The sequence below is a fragment of the Pantherophis guttatus genome, chromosome 17 (assembly GCF_059756535.1).
Source record: "Pantherophis guttatus breed Tessera chromosome 17, ASM5975653v1, whole genome shotgun sequence".
Lineage (NCBI taxonomy): Eukaryota > Metazoa > Chordata > Lepidosauria > Squamata > Colubridae > Pantherophis > Pantherophis guttatus.
The window spans coordinates 6,717,028-6,740,660 of NC_142079.1; the positions used below are offsets into that span (position 1 = coordinate 6,717,028).

At 47.1% G+C, this 23,633-nt stretch overlaps 1 protein-coding gene across 2 annotated transcripts in view; it reads right to left on the reverse strand.

Annotated features, from left to right (window-relative positions):
• NOS1 (nitric oxide synthase 1) overlaps positions 1 to 23,633 on the reverse strand; it is a 181,945-nt gene that overhangs the window by 120,356 nt on the left and 37,956 nt on the right. Inside the window, exon 1 of one of the 2 annotated variants that reach the window (XM_034405967.3) lies at positions 7,034 to 7,494. The exons of the other annotated variant lie outside the window; for it this stretch is intronic. The gene's annotated coding sequence lies outside the window, so the exon portion shown is untranslated. Of the gene's footprint in view, positions 1 to 7,033; positions 7,495 to 23,633 lie in introns of those variants that run through there. 2 annotated transcript variants of the gene reach the window in all.

The following is a 23,633-nucleotide window of genomic DNA, read 5'->3' on the forward strand; positions in this document are numbered from 1 at the left end:
AGGGATCTGTAAATATATAAATATGTGAAGTACGTGGAGCTGAGAGGACAGCCAGGTGCTGGCTAAACTAACACAAAAGGTGTGATTTGTTTGAGTTTCCCCAGGCACTGCGGTTGCCAGACTTTGGTTTAAGAGGGTTTTGAGGATCCAACTCATAGGAATGTGTTCAACAACAATGACTAAGAAAATTGGCTCGGCGTGATGATATCCACTCTCTACTTAACATCAGAGCACCTGCAAGCAAGTCGAGGAAGTTCCAGATGTACCAATAGAAACAAAAGCATATGCCCATTTATTCAGGGGGAAAAAATATATATATTTCTACAATTACTGGAACAAGTTATCCCAGCTAAAGGCAATCAGAGATGTTGATTCATTATGTATCATACATGCAACTGAATGGGTAATGCTGCTATTTTCTTGAGAGAGAAAGAGAGAGAGAAAGAATTAACTCAGAATTTTTCAGTACACTCAAATCGGCTCCATTCGCACATGAAACTAAGGCACATTCTGGTTCGTTTGATTGTAATTCTCCTCCTTTGATTTATAATTTCGGTTTCTAAAGCCGCCCAATTCAAGAGGACCACTCTTGAATCAGGTGAAAAATGGGCCTGTTTTTTTGCAAAAATGGAACGAGCACGGGAGGCCAAAAATGGCTGTAATCTGTATTCTAAGACGCACCAACATTTCCACCGTCTTTTAAAGGTGGAAGGGAAAAAGGCACGTCTTATACTCCGAAAAATACGGTGTATCTTCGGAACGGTTTTCAAGGTCAGCCCCAAGTGGATGAACGCAATAGTCCATTCATGACCAAGGCATAAGTGACTGCGAGAAAAGTATCCCATCTGATGGAAGTATGAAAAGGTCTTCCCGGCCACAATTGCCACCCGCAGGACCACTGAGTCCTGGAAGGTCTGCAAACCGCACCAGTTGCGTTTGAGGAAATTAAATTCTCTTCAGAATTAAAGATGGGAAGCCCCAGCATCAGAAGAATCACAAACCCGTTTGGTTTTGTCATCCAGACCTCAACAGCCTCCAGGAACTGAGAGAAGATCTTGATAGCATCACTTGGTCAACCAAGAACGCCCTGAGGTACAACTGAAATGTCATCTGCATACTCATGATAGTTGACTGTGGGTCAACAGATGACCTCATCCAATGGGTTCCTGTAGAAGTTAAGCAGGAGAGTGAGAGGCCCAGGGGCATCTCACAGACCACAGACATTGGCCATGACCTCTCTTCATCTATCAACAACTCTTGGAAGCAACCACTGGAGGATAAATCATCTCGGTCAAAGTGTCTATGAATTAAGTAAACAGTCCATTTTTTGCCCCCTTTCATGGATCACTGCCTTGTCGTGGCGAAGGGGCTTGAGTAGCTCAATGAAGCTATGAGCTGTGCCGTGCAGGGCCACCCAAGGCGGAGAGGTCACAGCAGAGAGCTCTGACAAAACGTGATCCACTGGAGAAGGAAACGGCAACCCACTCCGGTGTCTTTGCCTTGAAAACCCCATGGACAGGACCAAAAGGCAAAAAGATATGATGGTGTGACCTTAAATGGTCTCCGGGGGTTGGTAGAGGACAGGAAGGCCTGGAGGAAAGTTGTCCATGGGGTCGTGATGGGTCGGACACGACTTCGCAACTAACAACCACCACCATTTTTTTCATATTATTTTACGCATGGAGGAAATAAGTTATGATTGACTGCACAGTCATCGGGGTCTGCACAAAACCCCCAGATCAGTGGTGGGTTTCAATTTTTTTTACTACCGGTTCTGTGGGTGTGGCTTGGTGGGCGTGGCGTGGCATGGCATGGCTTGGCGGGCGTGGCAGGGGAAGGATACTGCAAAATCTCCATTCCGTCCCCATTCCAGGGGAAGGATACTGTAAAATCTCCATTCCCTCCCTATCCAGTGGGAGGATACTACAAAATCTCCATTCTCTCCCCACTCCAGGGGAAGGTTACTGCAAAATCCCCATTTCCTCCCAATCAGCTCAGATTTGGGAGGCAGAGAATAGATGGAAGCGGGGCCAGGCAGAATTTTTACTAACCGGTTCTCCAAACTATTCAAAATTTCCGCTACCGGTTCTCCAGAACTGGTCAGAACCTGCTGAAACCCACCTCTGCCCCAGATGTGATATCCACTTACCTAGGAGCAAACCCTACGATAGTATTAGAATTTAGTTGCTTTTTTTCCCCTTTACTAAAGCTGCCTTCAGTCCAAACTCCATCAGAGAAACATCATTCAGCCATCATTCAGCATCAACCATCAATTGCATTATTATTATTATTATTATTATTTTGCTGTAGTGGAAATCCAGCATTTATGTTAGCCGTTTGGTGGAACCAGGACTGCTGTGGCTTATTTAGCAAACCATGGTTTTGTAAGAGAGTGTGGACCTGATCAACGATAATGCCTTTCGAAGAAATCCCCGTAGGCATATACTTTAGACAGACAGTATCTGCATCAGAAACATTCAGTTTGCAGAAGAGAAGGATGGTTTGATGTCATTTTGTTTGTTTATCTATGGCAGTGGTTCTCAACCTGTGGGTTGGGACCCCTTTGGGGGTCGAACAACCCTTTCATAGGGGTCGCCTAAGACCATCAGAAAACACATATTTTCAATGGTTTTAGGAATAATTTTATGGTTGGGGGTCATCACAACATGAGGAACTGTATTAAAGGGTCGCGGCATTAGGAAAGTTGAGACCCACTGATCTATGGAGGTTCTCAGTCATTCAGGTCGTGGTTGTCCCCAAACTGCTTTTTCCAAAAGGCAACTTTGATTTTCCTTGAAGACTCACTTTCTCATCCCAAGAAACTTCATCAGAACTGAAAAAGCATCTTGGATGATCACCTTTGGACTTCGTTTGTTTGCTTCATAGAAAGTAATACAAGCAAAACTCAATCTCAGCAAAAGTTTTCTAAGGTTTCAGATGGATTTCCATCCCTACCACTGGGCAATGAATCTGGGATTGTCTAAGGATCGTTGGGACAGTCTTTTCTTTTTTAAAAAAATCTGTATCCTGTCTTTATTATTTTTACAAATAGCTCAAGGCAGTGAATACATACAACACATCTTCCTCCTCCTATTTTCCTCACAACAACCCTGTGGGGTGAGTTGGGTCGAGAGAGAGAGAGAGAGAGAGAGGAACTGGCCCAAGATCACCCAGCAGGCTTTCATGACTAAAGACAGACTAGAACTCACAATCTCCTGGTGACTGACCCAGGGTCAACCAGCTGGTTTTCATGGCTAAGGTGGGACTTGAACTCAGAGTCCCCTGCTTTCTAGCCTGGTGCTTTAAACGCTAGATCAAATTGGCTATCTTCTATCTTAGGATAGGATAGGATAGGATAGGATAGGATAGGATAGGATAGGATAGGATAGAAGAGAAGAGAAGAGAAGAGAAGAGAAGAGAACAGGAGGAGGAGGAGGAGGAAGAGAAAGAAGGAATAGAATAGAATAGAATAGAATAGAATAGAATAGAATAGAATGGAATGGAATGGAATGGAATGGAATGGAATGGAATGGAATGGAATGGAATAGAATAGAAGGAGAAGGAGAAGGAGAAGGAGAAGGAGAAGAAGAAGGAGGGAAAAAGAGGTAGCAGTAGAAGAATGAGAGAAGCAGAAGCAAAAGGAGTAGAGTAGAGTAGAGTAGAGTAGAGTAGAGTAGAATAGAATAGAATAGAATAGAATAGAATAGGTAGAATAGGAGTAGGGTAGAATAGGAGTAGAGTAGAGTAGAGTAGAATAGAATAGAATAGGAGTAGAGTAGAGTAAAGTAGAAGAGAAGAGAAGAGAAGAGAAGAGAAGAGAAGAGAAGAGAAGAGAAGGAAAAGGAGAAGGAGAAGGAGAAGAAGGAGGGAAAAAAGTGGTAGTAGGAGAAGAATGAGAGAAGTAGAAGCAAAGGGAGTAGAATAGAGTAGAATAGGGTAGAATAAGGTAGAATAGAATAGAATAGAATAGAATAGAATAGAATAGAATAGAATAGAATAGGAGAAGGAGAAGGAGAAGGAGAAGGAGAAGGAGGGACAGAAGAGGTAGGAGAAGAATGAGTAGAAGCAAAAGGAATGGAATAGAATAGAATTAGAATTAGAATAGAAGCTGGAAGGGACCTTAGAGGTCTTCTAGTCCAGCCCCTCTGCTCAAGCACTATATCTTACTGGTATTGCTGGTTAGAAATACATAAGGCTAGCCACTTTCACGCGTTTTTAAGGGAGTCAGATTTTCCAACGAAACCCGCGAGAGCCCCATTCGTGAGTGTGACATCGCAACCGCCGCGGCTGAACCGCCCAGACCGAGGAAAACGCCGCCGCCGCCGCTTCTCTCGACTCTCATTCGGAAGCGCGGCGTGAGCTGTCCGAGGTCCTGAAAGCGCGCCCCACACCCAGTTTTAGCGCAAAGGGATAGACGCGCGGGACAGCGGAGAACCCCCGGCCGCTCCCCAACCTCAACTGGCACCGTGTTATTGGCCACCTACTCCTCTCGCCCCCCCACCCCACCCCCGGCTGCGGATGATGAGAGTTGGAACCGCCGCATATCTGATGGCTGATTCCGGCCACCGCCTCTCGCTCCTACAGACGGATCTTGCGAAGGAGCGCGCTGTCCTCTCTCCCTTTTCGTTTCCTATACGGACGGGCAAAAAAAAAACCACGGAGGTTTTGTGCCACTAAGGTGCCCGCTCGCTTGTTTAGCCCGCTCGCAACTCCCGATAGCCGGAGGGAGTTGAGGCGACTTTAGGAGGAGAAGGGGAGGGAAAGAGGCAGCAGGATCCGGAGGTAAAGGCAGGATTTGGGGCTGCCTGGGGTGAGACCCGAGAATTTTACTTTCTCTAAACCTGTCGGTCTAAAGCAGTGTTTCTCAACCTTGGAAGCTTGAAGATGGGTGGACTTCAACTCCCAGAAACCCCCAGCCAGCGCTGCTGGCTGGGGGATTCTGGGAGTTGAAGTCCACCCATCTTCAAGCTACCAAGGTTGAGAAACACTGGTCTAAAGTCAGATTTCTCTATCAGGTTGTGATAGAAACGACTCCCCACATCCTCACAAGGCTCCAAACACACAAAGATAGGACGGAAAGAAGGTGCTTTTTGGGTACCCCAATGGAGAAGCAGACAATCCAGCGCTCCCACGATCGTCAGCCCTCCACGCTCCCTAAACATTGACCAAGCTGTCCGTAGCTGATGGGAGCGAAAGACTAAATCATCTGGACGGCACCAAGTAGAGCGCCTTGGGCGCCCGAATTTTCGAGCTCCGGGACTCGGACTTGCCAGCTTCAATGACAGAACACTTCCGCTTCCAGAAACTGACCGCAGCTGAGCAGTTCCCGCTGGACCTTGGCTAATCCCATCCCAACCTCACGTGACAGAAACGCGCTTCGGGGACCGGCTTCAATCCGGATTAGAATGCTGTCATTTGTCGCCCAGCTAACCCCCTTCTAGCCTCGAATTCCCATCTCCGCAGAAGGTGCGGGGAAGCAAGCGGCACGCACCGCGCGCGCATCGAAATCCATTCCACAAAAGGTTTTTTTTTCTGGAAATCCTGAGAAGGGTGTCAAAGCAGAACAAACTCACAAGTCATTTCTTTGCGTTGTTTTTCCTTTTATTTTGATCCAGTTTCCTCCTCCTGACACACACACAAAGGCGCGCGCGCACCTTTCCTTTCATATCCTAACGGATGGAAAGGTTAATTTATGGAGGCTAATTCTGGAAGGCGGCCCCTCCACCCGGACACGTGAAAAGACGAATCAGCGCTGCAGGTTCTTAGAAGCCCCCAGCCCTGATTCAGGACCCCAAGAACTCAAGCGGGAAATTGGAGGGAGCCGGCACCCCCGTCCGCTCGCTTCAAGGGGCGGACTTTCCGAGTTTGCCTTAGAAAACAGAGCAGAAGGCACGTAAATAAAAGCTAAGGGTAAACCTGAGCGGTGGCGCTTAATTTCAGGTCGTGGATCCCACCACCCCAGAACGCGGGTGCTTCTGAAGACGTTCAGAGCTCGGAAGTAGTTGCCAATGGGATTTAGTGCGTGGGTAAAGACTGGGGCCAACCTTTCGGGTTCCAGATTCTGGAGGGAGCAGGTCAGTTTGCGGCACCTGCTGACTCCCCCGAAGGCAAAGCGCCGAGGTGGCGGGCTCCAGGCTAAGCCGGCAGGAAGAGTTTCAAGGAGACGCCCTTCCTCACGGGCACAGCTGGAACTCTGCGCGGGCAGGAAGCTCAGCAGTGGGCGGAAATCTAGAGAAGGAAAAGCACGTCCCGGGACTCCCGAGTCTCACCCAGTTCTGGACGAGTAGGGTCAAGGGGAGGCTCGGCGGAGATGCGCTCGGCTTGGGCTCCGCGCCTCCGGCACGCAGCGAAGGACAGCCGCTCCTGCGCTAAGTTTGCCGAACGCGCAAGATCGGCTTGGCCGCGCCTCAAGCCCACCGGGTCTCCCAAAGGCGGCGCGCAAACCCCGAAGGCGCTGTCCGGAGTTAAGCGCCTCGGGCGACGGACAAAACCTGCGGCCGCTGTTCCCCTACACACACACACCGGGGTCGGTGATTTTGCTGCGATCCCCCCCCCCGATGCTTTTCGGTGGGAGTCTGGACAGGGACATCCTGCCGGGGGTGGGGGAGGCGTACAGCTCACGCCCCTGAGCTTGAAAGGAGAGAGAGAGGCTTAGGTGAGTTTGGAGGGCAGCTTCCAGAAGCCCCGCCAAGCGTCGCGGCAAATAGGAACGGGCGGAGACGATGGGAGCTGTAGTCTTAGCAACTTGAGAGGCACCGGGAGAGGAACTTCCTCGTTCAGCGAAGGCCTAAACTGACTGCCAGAACCCCCCAAATAATACTAATAATAATAACAATCACACGGGCCAAAATCAATGGTGGAGCTATGTGTCTCTGAGCCTAAGCCGCACAAGAGTCTTCAAAGAAGCCCAAAGGGGGGGGGGGGTGCCGGGAAGTGACCCTTAAACGCTGACCAGAATCCCTGCGGGGAAAGTTACCGAAAACCCACTGGGAAAGGCGGCCGTGAGCTTCTCCCGAGAGGCGCTGCCACTCACCTGACTCCCGGGGCCGGCGAGTCCTCCCGGAGCGGCTCACTTCGGAACAAATCTGCCCCCGATTCGATCCGCCTGCCTCCTTCGCCTTCCCTCCCACAAAAGAGGCGGCCGCCGCTGCCTTTTTTTCCCCCCTCCCTCCCCCCCCTCGGGGAAAGAAACGGAGGAGGGGGGACGCGCGCGAAGCCCGACCGACCGACCGACCGACCGGTCGGGGGAATCCGCCGCGTCGCGCTCTGCCTCTCGGCTCCGCTGCTCGGGCCTCACTTTTATGCGCTCTGAACCGAACCGAAGGGCCAACCGCGGGGGGCGCAGCCAGCTCCGAGCCTGCCTGGTCGGGGAACCTTTTTATATAGAGGCGCGCCAGTTCCACGCCCTAGGACGGGAGCCCGAATCACAAACTTTTTCGCTCAGGCAAAAAGCGCTGGGAGGGATTTGTACCTACTCCAGCCTCCTCCTCCCCCAAATCGCCAATGCCTGGGGACCCGGCGGCGGCGGCGGCGGCTGGTGCTGCAAGCCCACGCCCCACGCCAGGTTCGCAAACGCCCTTGGCGCGCTTCCTTGGGAACGGAGCCCCTGGAAAGACTTCGGAGGGCTCCGATTGTAAAAGGGAGACCTCAGCTCCCGGCCAGCTAAGGAATCAACCCTCGGAAAAACGAACGCGGTTTCTCCCCTTTTCTCGGCCTTTTTTTGGGGGGGTGGGAGGTGGGGGAGAAAGGTTCGCAAATGGCTCAGTTTCTGCCATTTCAGGTGGCCGAGCGCAGCCTCTCTGCAAGTCACGCGTGTCTTTGGGGAGGCGCCGCTGACCCCCACGTAAAGTGTGTACATTTGCCGCCCCCCCCCCAGCCCCAGCCCCGTGGAAAGTGCAGAAGGAGCTCGTTGGGACTTAACTTCTGAGTAAACCAAAAAGGAAGATCGGGCGCCGCGGCGGTTGCCTCGCCCTTTATAATCGCGCTCGAGGATTATAAACCCACGTTCCGAATCTGAAACCGGGAGGGTGGGGAGGAAAGAGATCAGGGTAACCGCCTCGCTTGATGCTCCTACATTGCACCCCCTGCGACCAATCTGGCTTTAACACACACACACACGTAAGGTATATTGCGCTTTAAAGTTAAACCCTGGTTAGTACAAGGCTTTCCACCGTCTCCTCTAGCAGAGTTGCCAGAAATTACGCAGGTGGGGAAAGACATAAATCTCCTGCTGATGGCATTTACGAGAGAGAGGGGGAGGGAGAGAGAGAGGGAGGGAGAAAGGAGGGAGGGGGAGGGAGGGGGTGGGGGAGAGGGGGGAGGGAGAGAGAGTGAGGGGAAGGGAGAGAGGGGGAGGGTGGGAGGAAGAGAAGGAGAGGGGGAGCAAGAGAAAGAGGGAGAGAGGGAAGGGGAGATAGGGAGGAAGGGAAAGGGGGAGGGAGAGAGGGAGGGAGGAAGAGAGGGAGAGGGGGAGCAAGAGAGAGAGGGAGAGGGAGGGAAGGGGAGGGAGAGGGAGGGAGGGAGGGGGAGGGGGAGGGAGAGGGAGAGCAAGAGAGAGAGGGAGAGAGTATTTTTGTATTTTGCTCTCAAGTCCTTTAAAATACTTGCTATTATTGTCCGGTTACTTCAAGGTGTAAAAATGGAAGAGGAAAGAGAAAACGAAGCCATGGAATCCAGCGTAAACCAAAATCAGGGAAATAAACGGAGCTAATTGGCAAGCACAGTGTGTCTTTACTTTTACCTTGAAGCACAATGGTGTGAATAGATTCCAGGCGTTCCCACTTAATATCTGCATTGTCTTTTCAGGGGTTCAAAATGCTACGTTCGAGGACAGAAGAAGCAGTGCTGATTGAAAGCAAAGGGGCTCTAACCCAGCATTCAGTTCTCACAGTAACTAAGCAAATGAGGACAAAGAAAGACCAGAAAGAAAAGAGCCTAGTGTGGTCTAGTGTTAGGGCACTAGGCTAGAAGCCAGGGGGTTGAAAGTTCTAGTTCTGCCTTAGGCATGAAAGCTGGCTGGGTGACTTTGGACCAATCACCAGGAGACTGGGAGTTCTAGTCCCGCCTTAAGTATGAAAATCATCTGGGTGACTTTGGGCAAATCACCAGGAGACTGGGAGTTCTAGTCCCACCTTAGGCATGAAACCCAGCTGGGTGACTTCAGGCCAGCCACCAGGAGATGGTGAGTTCTAGTCCTGCCTTAGACAAAAGCTGGCTGGGTGACTTTGGACCAATCACCAGGAGACTGGGAGTTCTAGTCCCACTTTAGGCATGAAACCCAGCTGGGTGACTTTAGGCCAGCCATCAGGAGATGGTGAGCTCTAGTCTTGCCTTAGTCATGAAAACAAGCCAGCCACGCTGTCTCTGCCCACCCTACCTCACAGAGTTGTTGTTATAGGGAAAAATAGGAAGAAGAAGCAGTATTGAGTATGTTTACTGCCTTGGGTTATTTACAGAAATAATAAAGTTAGGTAATAAATAAAAATAGAAATTATATTCCTGCGTAGAAAGTAATATGGAGAGAGAGATTGCTGCTGATTCTTCTAATACTACGGTCTCCATTGATAAGACGATGAATGATTCCAAATGTAAAGTAAAATAAACATCTCCAATGTTCATTAAATCTTTGCTAAGTAAATAATGAGGCCAAGGGAAACATAGATAGTATTTCTTCCTCCTATTTTCCTGCCGCACAACCCTGTTAGGTAGACTAGATGGAGAGTGAACAATTGGCCCCAAATAAGCCAGGGCTCTTCCCAGTGATGAAAACCCAATTTTTTTACTACGGGTTCTGTGGGCGTGGCTTAGTGGGCGTGGTGTGGCTTGGTGGGCGTGGCAGGATCCTGCAAAATCCCCATTCCCTCCCCACTCCTGGGGGAAGGATATGCAAAATCCCCATTCCCTCCCCACTCTGAGGCCAGCCAGAGGTGGTATTTGCCGGTTCTCTGAACTGCTCAAAATTTCCGCTACCGGTTTTTCAGAACCTGTCAGAACCTGCTGGATTTCACCCCTGGCTCTTCCGTGTCCCCAGGTGATTTCTCACTGCCAGTTCAGCATCTTAACCACTCCATGATACGTAAAACTGGGGCTTGTCCCCTCAGCTTGTTATGAAAGGTGTTTTATTCATAACTTATTGACTGATGACATTTCTAGGTTGCGCTAATTTGTTACGTTCTCGAGTAGACTACAAAACGCACCGTAAAAATACAGTAAAGGCGTTTTTTAAAAAACAAAACAAATCACCATCAGAAGTTCAGAACAAAACAGCCATCCAAACTGAAGATCCATCATCCCTTTGAACCAACGCTGAGATTGGTGGAGCCAGTTTTTAAGGATGAGCAAAACTGAACTCTAAACAAAACTTAGCTGACGATGTATGCCTTATATGTGTACCATGCAGTGGTGGGTTTCAATTTTTTTTAACTATCGGTTCTGTGGGTGTGGCTTGGTGGGCGTGGCATGGCTTGGTGGGCGTGGCTTGGTGGGCGTGGAAGGGGAAGGGGAAGGATACTGTAAAATCCCCATTCCCACCCACTCCAGGGGAAGGTTACGGCAAAATCCCCATTTCCTCCCGATCAGCTGGGACTTGGGAGGCAGAGAATAGATGGGGGCTGAGCCAGTCAGAATTTTTACTACCGGTTCTTTGAACTACTCAAAATTTCCGCTACCGAAATTGACTACCAGAACTGGTCAGAACCATGTACAGAAATATAAGAATGGGTGTGCTCTGCTAAAATAGAACTGCAGATGGTAAAACTTTTTCTTTCTTTTTTTTAATTGAAAAACTAAAATAAGCTAGAAGGTTATGGCCATTGACATTTGGAGCACCAAAGCTTTTTCTGCCCTCTCCTCAAAGTCAGGGTTTTTTTTTTGCAATGTGAAAACGGAAAGAAAACCTGGGTCAAAAGTGGGAGCAGCAAGTTGATGAGAGTCTAGTGGTTAAGGTGCCAGGCTGGAAACTGGGAGATGGTGAGTTCTAGTTCTGCCTTAGCCATGAAGGCCAGCTGGGTGACTTTGGGCCAATCCCTATTTTCTCTCTCAGCCAGGGGTGAAATCCAACAGGTTCTGATAGGTTCTGGAGAACCGGTAGCGGAAATTTTGCGCAGTTCAGAGAACCGGCAAATACCACCTTTGGCTGGCCCCAGAGTGGGGTGGGAATGGAGATTTTGCAATATCCTTCCCCCAGGATTGGGGAAGGAATGGGGATTTTGCAGTGTCCTTTCCCCCAGGAGTGGGGAGGGAATGGGGATTTTGCAGTATCCTTCCCCTGGAGTGGGGTGGAAATGGAGATTTTGCAGTATCCTTCCCCTGCCATGCCCACCAAGCCACGCCCACCAAGCCACGCCCACAGAACCGGTAGTAAAAAAAAATTGGATTTCACCACTGCTTTCAGCCCAATTCACCTTACAGGGTGGTGATTGTTGTGGGGAAAATTGGAGGAGGAAGAGGTGTGTTGGATATATTCACTGCCTTGAGTTATTTGTAATAATAATATAGGCAGCATACAAATAAAGAAATAAAATAAAAACCATGGAGACACCCTGCTTTATCCTGGGCTACTTAATCCCCTTGTGGGTATAGCTCAGTCCATTGCAATAATAGCAATAGCAATAGCACTTAGACTTATATACCGCTTTACAATGCTTTTACAGCCCTCTCTAAGCAGTTCACAGAATCAGCCTATGGCCCCCCAACAATTTGCGTCCTCATTTTAACCACCTCAGAAAGATGGAAGGCTGAGTCAACCTTGAGCTTGGTGAGATTCGAACTGCCAAATTGCAGGCAGCCGGCAGTCAGCAGAAGTAGCCTGCAGTACTGCACTCTAACCACTGTGCGGCAGCTCAATAAACTACAGTATTCTGGAGTTGGTTTATTCCAGCGTAGAGCAGTGAGTGAATCTTGCAAGCCTTGTCCAGTGGTGAAATTCAGCTGGATCTATCCGGATCGCGTGATCCAGTAGCTCTGGCGGAAGGAAGCTCTGCCTACCCGCCCGGATGTCATCACGTCCCGTTTTTGACCCTCTGAGTATGAGCAGAAGGTTCTGTGCATGTGCGAAGGAGGCACGGACACTAACATTTGCAAGCTGGTAGGGAAAGGTAAGTGAATTTTACCCCTGGCCTCGTCTCTAAATAATGAATGGCTTCAACTGGGTGGAAGCCTATTGTGGTTTGTTCCATAAACAATGATCAGACAAGATGTGTAAATTGAACCAATTTGATCAAGCGTGAGAAATCAGGGAATCCAGGCAGTTCAAATGAATATAAAGGTTCACGGAAGATTAAGGTCACTACAAGAATCTGAGCTAGTAACGGTCAAAGCAAATTGGTGGTAGGTAAGAGTCAATGGAGCTCAAAGTGGGCTGGACTTAGATAGATTCAGATTAACAGAGCTGCAAGGGACAGATCTCTTAGATTCGAGACTGGTGACACGTTTGACCCCTCCTTCAGGCTCGATCTGTTCATCTCCTACAAGAACAGGAATATAATCCTATAGGAACAGTTTTGATCCTTCTTCTCAAAGAATCCCTTCTTCTATCATTCTAGATCCAATCAGCCTATGGGCCCCATGTGGCCCTGGACAGCTAATAATGAGGCCCCACAAGATACAAAAAAAAATATGTGTTTATATATATATTAACTATATTATATTTATTTACTTGGACCCAATTTCTCTTCATTCAAAGCGGCCCAGGCAAGGTTGGACCCCATGTTCCAGATGAACATGAGGAGATAGACCCCACTTTGCCCCATTAAGAAAAGGGGGCATTAATTTTCAGTCACTAAGATTATGACACCCAGCCCACTGAATTCCTGGCAAATAGATGGGGAAGAAATGGAGGTAGTGACAGATTTTATTTTCCTGGGTTCCAAGATCACCGCAGATGGGGACTGCAGCCAAGAAATTAAAAGACGCTTGCACCTGGGGTGGAAAGCTATGGCAAATCTAGACAGCATACTAAAAAGCAGAGACATCACCCTGCCAACAAAAGTGCGTATAGTCAAGGCTACGGTTTTCCCAGTTGCAACGTATGGCTGGGAAAGTTGGACCATAAGGAAGGCTGAGCGCCAAAGAATGGAGGCCTTTGAACTCTGGTGCTGGAGGAGATTCCTGCGAGTCCCTTGGACTGCAAGGCGATCCAACCGGTCAGTCCTAGAGGAGATCAACCCTGACTGCTCTTCAGAAGGCCAGATCCTGAAGAGGAAACTCAAATCCTTTGGCCACCTAAGGAGAAGGAAGGACTCCCTGGAGAAGAGCCTAATGCTGGGAACGATGGAGGGCAAAAGAAGAAGAAGGAGACGGCAGAGAACGAGATGGCTGGATGGAGTCACTGAAGCAGTCGGCCTGAGCTTCAATGGACTCCAGAAGATGGTAGAGGACAGGAAGGCCTGGAGGAACATTGTCCAGGGGATCACGATTGGTTGGACACGACTTCGCAACTAACAACAACAATTTTCAGTCATGCCTGCAATTTTAATCTCCATCTCTTCTGCCCCTCCCCATTTCCCCCCTACCTTCTTCAAGGTACAGTGAGAACTCAGGTTGAACATTGTTGTTCCATCTTTGCAATTGCTCCTCATATCCATGGCAACAATTGCATGAGTGTGCGTTTGCGCGCGCGCACTCACACTCACTCATGCACAGAGGGAGAGAGAGAGAGAGAGAGGGAGGGAGAGAGAGAGAGGGAGGGGGAGAGAGAGAGAGAGAGAGAGGGAGAGGATACACCTTCTGTTTGTGATCAAGAGTTCTTCACCTGATCAAAACAAGGGAGGCTGAGAAAGAACAGGCAAAGTGGGGCAGGGGGGAGATTTAAGAGGTATCGTTCTTCGCTTTTGCAAATTCCAAGGGTCTCCTTCAAATTAAGGATTGCTCCAAAATCCAACGCAGAGCTTTGGGCTGGAAGTCAGCCAACGCTGGGTCATTGTTTTGGGGTTATAGACAAAGGAACCCCTTGGCTGTTTCATTTCTGTTAGTGGCCTGGCACTAAATACCCAAAAGAAAGAGCTGGAAAAAAGGGGGGTACTGATATTCCTCGACTTACGAACCACAAGAGAGCATAACGTTCCTGTTGCTAAATGAGACATTTATTAAGCAAACTTTGCCCCGTTTTATGACTGTTCTTTTCACTATTGTTAAGTATGTCTGGGTATGTCTAGTTTAATGAAAAGAAGGACTAGGGGAGACATGATAGCAGTGCTGCGATATCTCAGGGGCTGCCCCAAAGAAGAGGGAGTCAAGCTCTTCTCCAAAGTACCTGAGGGTAGGACAAGAAGCTCTCGAGTTGCCACAGGCCGGGGGGGGGGGGGGGGAGATGGGAAACCGGCGAAATGGCAGGGCAGCCAAAGACAGATGCACATTCCATGCTTATCTCTCTCAAGGCTGTATCCCAGGGTTATCTACAGCAGCTGGGGGGGAGTGACCTCTACAACCCACGAAATTGCTCCATTGACGAATGTGGTTGATGACGCACCCTGGGGTGGGGGAGGAACCAGGGTCATAATTAGGGCATAAATTATGTAGGGTCAGAGCTGCCTTCACTTGGGAACCTGCCGACATGAAGCTCCTAATAAATAACTGGATTTATTTTGAAGCTTAGCTCGAGGCTCATGATTTAATTGGGGCGTCTGTCGGAACCCTGACATAAACATCCTTTACACAAGATGATGAGCTTGGCTATTGAATTGACCCATTTTCTGGATTGGTACCTATTGTAGGAAGGGAACCCAGGTTGGAAAATGTTGGGTCTGTAGATCCTGATGACAGGCCTTCCGTGTTTCCTAGTCCTATTTGAAAAGCAGAACCTGTAGCACGAAAAGCATGTACTAAACTACTCACAAGGGTTTCTAGATTCACTCTTAAGAAGAAGATTAAACTTAATAAAATGGAATGCAGATGCTGGAAAAGCCCCTTCAGAATCATCTTGACATTTTAGTCACCCAACCTTTGTTTAAATTCCTTCAGCAAGGGCTACCACTCCATGCATAGATGTAATATTGACAATGAAATGTTTAGAAAGAATCTTCAGAGAACACAGCGAGGTCCTTTTCTCTGACTGATAACCTTGATGAAACATGCAGAAGCTATTCAAAAAACATCAGCTTCCCCCCAAAAGGGAGGGGAGGAACGAGGAAGAAACTCAAGGTGTAAAAGAGAAGAAAAGAAAAAAAATCCATGAGCACCGCCCCTTAAGAGTCGGGAACGACTAGCCCATATGTGCGAGGGGAACCTTTACCTTTACGGACTGCTAGATCTGGGAATCGATCTGGCTCTAAAACAAGGGATGTGGGGAGGTGGGGGGAAAGTTACATCAAAGGGTAAATTTAGTTTCTGGACTGGAAAGAGCCGAGAAGTGAAAAGAAGCGAGACCCGATGAAGCAATACTAGAAGAATGCCAGTGGGTTTGATATTCTGTTCCAGATTGGGACGTTGGAATGTTTTACATCACTCTTAGCTAATGAAAATCTCATTAGTCCTCTCCACCCCCTCATTTGGATAGAGAAAAGAACTAATTCAATAGAGAGGCGTCTAATAATCAGCAACAGACCCGTTTGCAAGACTGGAAATATTTTCCTGCCAAGCACAGAGGGGGGTGGGCATATTTCGAGATGGGAAAACAGGTGGTCTGGGGGGAAATCAGCCCAACCTAGTAAGAAAAGATGGACCACCTAGTGGCATGCCTTCGGGTACCAAAAATGGCTTCCTCTGACAAATCTGCAGTTGTAGACACTCACAGGACATAGAGCCAGTTTGGTCTACTGGTTAAGCTACCAGGCTAGAAATCAGGAGACTGTGAGCTCTAGTCCCGCCTTAGATTTGAAAGCCAGTTGGGTGACTTTGAGTCAATCACCAGGAGACTGTGAATTCTAGTCCCGCCTTAGGCATGAAAGCCAGTTGGGTGACTTTGAGTCAATCGCCAGGAGACTGTGAATTCTAGTCCCGCCTTAGGCATGAAAGTCAGTTGGGTGACTTTGAGTCAATCACCAGGAGACTGTGAATTCTAGTCCCGCCTTAGGCATGAAAGCCAGTTGGGTGACTTTGAGTCAATCGCCAGGAGACTGTGAATTCTAGTCCCGCCTTAGGCATGAAAACCAGTTGGGTGACTTTGAGTCAATCGCCAGGAGACTGTGAATTCTAGTCCCGCCTTAGGCATGAAAACCAGTTGGGTGACTTTGAGTCAATCACCAGGAGACTGTGAATTCTAGTCCAGCCTTAGATTTGAAAGCCAGCTGGGTGACTTTGGGTCAATCATCAGTAGACTATGAATTCTAGTCCTGCTTTAGACATGAAAGCCAGTTGGGTGACTTTGGGCCAATTACCAGAAGACTGTGAATTCTAATCCTGCCTTAGATTTGAAAGAAGGACTAGGGGAGACATGATAGCAGTGTTCCGATATCTCAGGGGCTGCCACAAAGAAGAGAGTCTCAAGCTCTTCTCCAAACCACCTGAGGGCAGGAGAAGAAGCAATGGATGGGAACTCATCAAGGAGAGAAGCAACTTAGAACTAAGGAGAAATTTCCTGACAGTTAGAACAATTAACCAGTGGAACAACTTGCCTCCAGAAATTGTGAATGCTCCAACACTGGAAGTTTTAAAGGAGAGATTGGACAGCCATTTGTCTGAAATGGCATAGGCTCTCCTGCAGGAGCAGAGGGCTGGACTAGAAGACCTCCAATGTCCCTTCCACCTATTTATTTATTTATTTATTGGTTCGATTTATATGCCGCCCTTTTCCGGAGACTCAGGGCTATCCCTATCCCCCCATCATTCTATTCTATTCTATTCTATTCTATTCTATTCTATTCTATTCTATTCTATTCTATTCTATTCTATTCTATTTCTGTTCCTTTTGCTTCTACTTCTCTCATTCTTCTCCTACTACCTTTTCTTTCCCTCCTTCTCCTTCTCCTTCTCCTTCTCCTTCTCCTTCTCCTTCCCTATCCTATCCTATCCTATCCTATCCTATCCTATCCTATCCTATCCTATCCTATCCTATTATTCTACTCTACTCTACTCTACTCTACTCTACTCTACTCTACTCTACTCTACTCTACTCTACTCTACTCTACTCTACTCTATTCTATTCTATTCTATTCTATTCTATTCTATTCTATTCTACTGAGGTTACGGATGAACATGGAGCCTTTGTGAATTTATCTCATTCCTTTTCCAAGCCAATCCAAGATAATGGCTATTAACGCCTTTTGTGGCAGCCGATTTCATAAAAATGAAATGAAGTACTAACATCTTCAGACTTTTTTTTAAAAAAAAAAAAAAGGAAAGAAAGAAATCTAATTAGCAGGTGCACTTTTTATTAATGACGTTCCCAAGTGGCCTGGACTTTTAAGTGTGTACAAGAGGTTCACAGCTTTCGCAAACGGTTTCCGTATGATTGCACCTAAGTCTACGCTTGCAACAGGATTTATCTAGCAAGCTCAGAATGTGGAGATAGCCACTAAGTTAGACAGATGCATGAAGAAAAAGTTAAGAAATAACAATGGCGGATAAAGCTACTGATGGCCACCAGCCATAATGGCTCTGCGTGAAGATCAAAGATGACATCCAACTGAATGTGTGATGGGTTAATCAAATCCTGACCTTTTAACCGAGGTCGGTTTCTGCTCACCTGTGCTATTAGTCGGACGCAAGAGGGAGGTTTCCAAGATAATTTAAAACAGACGTATGAGCAAAGATATTCTGCCTTCAAATCCAGCATCTGAACTTCACAGAGATCTCTAGCTGATCATGGAAGAAAATAAATGTCGGATAAGTCTAGAAAGCGGGAGACAAGTGAGTTCTATGTCAGGTTTCCGATGAATGCCCTAATTAAATCATGAGCCTTGAGCCAAGCTTCAAAGAAATCCAGTTATTTATTAGGAGATTCATGTCAGCACTTTCCAAATGAAGCCAACTCCGAACCCACGTAATTTACAGCCGAGACTTGACCCTGTTTCCCCCCTCCCCCCAGGGTGTGTCATCAGTCACATTTGGCAACGGAGCAATTTCGTGGGTTGTAGAGATCACTCCCCTCCAGCCGCTGTGGGTAACCCTGGGAGACAGCCTTGAGAGAGATATGTCTGGAATGTGCTTTTGTTTTTGGCTGCCGTGCTGCTTCGCCATTTTCTCATCCCCCTTGCCTATGGCAACTTGAGAGCAGGCCAGAGATGCTTTGCGAGTTGACATGCTAATCCTGATTTACTCATGAGAGCAGGATGGGTGACTTTGGGCCAAATCACCCAGAGATGGCGAGTTCTAATCCTGCTTTAGGCATGAAAGCCAGCGGAACTGAAGCTGAAGACTGGGCAGGGCAGAGTATCAGATTCCCCACCCACTACTCACGGGACTTTAGAGGCTGTTGGTTTGCAAATGTAGCACTTGGAGAAAAATACAGGTAGTCCTCAATTTACAATAGTTCATTTAGTGACCATTCAAAGTTGCAGCGGCACTGAAAAAAAGCAAATTATGATTGTTTTTTACAGTGACGACCTTCAAAGCATCACCATGCCAAAATCCAGATGCTTGGCCACCGGTTCATACTTACGACCGTTGCTGTGTCCCAAAGTCACGCGATCCCGTTTTGCGACCTTCTGACAAACAAAGTCAACGGGGAAGCCAGATTCACTTCACAACCTGGTTACGAACTCATCAACGGCAATGATTCACTTAACAGCTGGGGCAAGAAAGGTCCTAAAACGGGGCAAGACTCACTTAACAAATGCCTCGCTTAGCGACGGAAAATTTTGGAGTCCATTGTTGTCGTAAGTAGAGGACTAGCTGTACCACATTTGTTTTCCCCCAGGATTGTGCAAATGCTCTGCGAGCCCCAGAAAAAGAGGCAGCTCCTTTCAATGTATTTTTGGGGAGGGACGAGGTTTGTGCTCCTGTTCATTTCAAGTCTCATTTTTGGGAGATCAAAACGGCCCTAATTTCTGGTTACTTCGCTTGCTTTTTGGGGATTGGAATCAGCTGTTAAATCCAGGCAAGCCAACAGGCTGCCAAAAGAGGGACACGGTGACATAATTACACCACCGCAGCAATTATGAGCTTGACTCCTGACCTCTGATAGAAGTACATAATTGTGACATTTGCATGACTCCGTTGTCAAGTGCACTTCATCATTTGCATCTTTTGTTTTGCTGATGCCCATACATGGGCTAGTGTGGAAGGAGATGTAGAGATTATAACCGATAAATAAAATAGAATCGTGGTCTTCCCTCTGATTTCCAAAGTGTTTAAATAAGGGAACGCTTTCATTTGGAGCAGTTTTACTATTATTATTATTATTTAGTATATATATATATATAGATAGATAGATAGATAGATAGATAGATAGATATGTCTTTTTCTTTTTCGTAGGCTTTTATGTGCATATTCTTTCTAGCCAGGTTTTACCTACGTAAACTAAGTTGTTCTACAGCCCTGGTTCTGTGAAATCTCATTCACAAATCTCAGCAACACAGAGTTGCAGTTTGTCAGCAGAAAAAAGGCCCAGAAACTTGTGAATGAGATTTCACAGAACCAGGGCTGTAGAACAACTTAGTTTACGTAGGTAAAACCTGGCTAGAAAGAATATGCATATATATATATATATACATATACATATATTAACCACTGTGCACCAAGGAAGGAAGGAAGGAAGGAAGGAAGGAAGGAAGGAAGGAAGGAAGGAAGGAAGGAAGGAGAAAGGAGAAAAGGAAGAGCATAGCAATAGCACTTAGACTTATATGCCACTTCACAGTGCTTTATAGGTCTTTCTAAGCAGTTTACCGAGTAGTGAAGCTGTAAATAAATGCAAACAGCAAAGACGGTGCCTTCCATTACAGTTAAAGAAAGCCAAGGTTAATGCAATATTAATAAAACCAGAAAACAAACAAAACCAGCTCTGAGCCTCCATCTATCCTACCTCTGATGTTTAAAGCCCAAGCCAATCTCAAATTGAAATCAAGTTACACGCTAATCCTCCTTCCCCCCACCCCCCACCCCCCACGATTTCTCCCACGGGGCAGATTCATTTCCCCCTTCCCTCTAGGAAGAGACCTATAAAGATGCTTTTAAAGAAGCTAATTACTGAAACGGTTAATCAAAAAGGGCCCCGGGGAGCTATATCAAAGCCCGGAGATGCTGAAAATTAGGGCAGCTTATGCCAGCCATATGACGCTGCCCGTTTTGAAGAAATGTGGCGACAGAGGAAGACGAGAAAGGATTTGGGGTTTTATTTATTTATTGGTTTGATTTATTGGTTCGATTTAAATGCCGCGCTTTTCCGGAGACTCAGGGCGGCTTACAATGCGTTAAGCAATAGCCTTCATACTTTTGTATATCCCTGCTTAGTAGGGCTTTCGGCCCCCCAAGCGGTGTTCTTTTTTATACAAAGTCAGTTTATTGCCCCCACAATCTGGGTCCTCATTTTACCTACCTCGGAAGGATGGAAGGCTGAGTCAACCTTGAGCCTGGTGAGATCTGAACTTGCAGTAATTGCAGGCAGCTGATGTTACTTAACAGTGCTTTAGTCTGCTGCGCCACCAAGGCTCTTGATCTGATCGCCGACTCTTAACAAAGAGGCACCCGTCTGGTTTTCCTCAGGGATGTATGGGGAATGGACGTCGCTGGGGATTGTAAGAATTTGGTGGAAGTTGATGTGGCTGTTGCTCTTTAGGAAAAAAAACACACCTTGGAGGAATCACACCTGTTTTGTTGAATTCTCTGCATCCAGAAATCTTCAAGGTAAGGCTTGGATCTACATAACTATTCAAAGTATAGGATCTTCTTTTTAAAGAAGATACTCACTGTGCCCAACGGCAGAGTTGGCCCCATCTACTTTAAGGACACTACTGTACTTAGTGATACTAAGGTTACCACTGATGATTTTACCTAGTTTGGGTAATGAAAGGTCTGGACGAAAACCACCAAGCTCAGAGAGCATCGGAAACTCCATAGTCTCCTCCTCCCCCTCCTCCTCCCCACTTCCCCTCCTCCTCCTCCTCTGCAAACCCCCCTCCCTTCTAGCACTGATGATGTTACCTAGTTTGGGTCATAAAACTCTGCAAGAAAATCACCAAGCTCAGAGAGCACCAAGGACCCCACAGCTGCCCTCCTCCTCCTCCTCCTCCTCCTCCTCCTCCTCCTCCTCCTCCTCCTCCTCCTCCTCCTCCTCCTCCTCCTCCTCCTCCTCCTCCTCTGCTAACCCCACTCCCTTCTAGTACTGATGCTGTTACCTAGTTGGGTCATGAAACGCCTGCAAGAAAACCACCAAGCTCAGAGAGCACCAAGGACCCCACAGCTCAACCCTGAGCTACACATATTCTCTTCTATCAGTGACGTTGAAGACTTGAGAATGAGACATTCGTTTATACCAATTGCAACTGGCATTTGCTACAAGCACTGCATTTTAGTCCCCCCATAAAGACTTTTTTTTTTTCCAAAACAAGGGCCAGTTCTACTACTACAAGGAAGGCAAAGCAGTCCATTTCAAAGGTGGCACATTTGTTTCTGGAGTATCTATGCCAACCGACGGTTTTGTTCCCCTGACGCTTTTCTTGAAGATGATGGTTGTTGACAAGGAGGGGCTACGCTATATATAGACTACGGTACAAGGAAAGGAAAACTTTCTCCCCCACGGTTCTCTGATCTTTCAGGAAGATCACTATATATCCTTTGTCTAAGAAAGAGAGAAAGGAATTTAGGTGGGCGGGGCATTTGTTCTTATTTTCCTGCCAGCCTCCATTCATAAATTCTCAGCATGGGGTTTCCAGTTCTTTGAACTCTTTGAGCAAAGATTTTCCCAAGACTTTCTGAAAAGCCAGAGTAGCTTTTCATAAGCTCTCTGATCCCGTCTGGATCAAGCCAAGCTCACTGAGATAGCCATCCCCTAAAAGGAAAAGACAAAATTATCCTGACTTCAAGAGCAGACAGTTCAAGGGTGTGCATATGATGGACATTTTTATAGCCACCATCACCACCTCCTCCTCCTCCTCCTCCTCCTCCTCCTCCTCCTCCTCCTCCTCCTCCTCCTCCTCCTCCTCCTCCTCCTCCTCCTCCTCCTTCTCTCCTCCTCCTCCTCTTCTTCTTCTTCTTCTTCTTCTTCTTCTTCTTCTTCTTCTTCTTCTTCTTCTTCTTCTTCTTCTTCTTCTTCTTCTTCTTCTTCTTCTTCTTCTTCTTCTTCTTTCCTCCTCCTCCTCCTCCTCCTCCTCCTCCTCCTCCTCCTCCTCCTCCTCCTCCTCCTCCTCTTTTTTATATACTGTATTTTATTTTACATTTGTCTTTGGTATACATAAAAACTCAATATTCAAAATCCCCATTCCCTCCCCACTCCTGGGGGAAGGATATTGCAAAATCTCCATTCCCACCCCACTCTGGGGCCAGCCAGAGGTGGTATTTTCCAGTTCTCTGAACTATTCTAAATTTCCACTACCGGTTCTCCAGAACCTGTCAGAACCTGTTGGATTTCACCCCTGCCCACTTTGCATAATTGTACTAAAAATTCCAAGGAACCGTCGCTCTGAGAAACGTGGAAAGCCAAACGCTTCTCAAAGTGGAAGCTAATGAAAAAGCCACAATTTATGTGTAGCGACAAAAAAGTCCCTGTCTTAGGCTGCTCCAACCATTGGCCTTGGCACTGATTTTGGGGCCCCCCAGAAAAACTGCTTTTCCGAAGACAATGTTGTGCGTGGATAGGTCAGCTATTCCAGTGAACAAATCTTGACTGCAACAAAGACATACAGTGCTTTATGAATGCAGGTGTGGAATTATAAATAAAAGACTGAAAATAGAAATAGAAAATACAGAATCCATCACATTGTAATGGAAAATTCCGTTGCGGTCTGTTGCTTGGCAATGTTAATGCCACCGGTCTCTTTGGAGACCTTTTCAGACTTTAGGGGAAGGAAGCAAAACTTTTAAAATGAGAACTTCCTCTATGGAATCGGAGACCTAATCAGGCGTTCCAAGTGATCTTAAGGCATCAGCTGGTAGCTCCATAACAAACTTCTTTGAACTGAGTTCAGAAATGCACCGGAAATGCACCAGCAACTTTTACAGAAAGAAGTGATGTGAAGTGTTCCCAATCAACAGAACTCAACTGATCAAGAATCATAGTGTAGGAAGTTAGCACCCACCCCTCTCCTACCATGTTTCTCTGAAAATAAGACCCTGTGTTATATTTTTTTGAACCCCGAATTAAGCGCTTGGTCTTATTTTCAGGGAGGTCTTATTATTTTGGGGCGCGTGGAGTAAGATGGGGCTCCTCTTGTTGTCTTATCTGATTTCCAGCTCTACGTTTAAATATTTTCAGGGAGGGGTTATTTTTGGGGGGAGGCTTATTTTAGCGCCTGCGCTCAAAAGCCCAATTGGGCTTATTATCAGGGGATGCATTATTTTCAGGGAAATAGGGTAGAAAAATGAAATATTTTAGGAAATATTAAAAGGGCAGAATATTTCCCCTAAAAGGGAGGCGGAAACTCAACCTTGAGCCTGGTGAGACTTGAACTGCCAAATTACAGGCAGCCGGTAGTCAGCGGAACTAGCCTGCAGTACTATGCTCTAAACATTGCACCACCGCAGCTCAAAATAAACAAAACACTGTCAAAAAAGACACAACTCTTCGTTGACAATGCCAATAAATATACACCCACATCCATGAT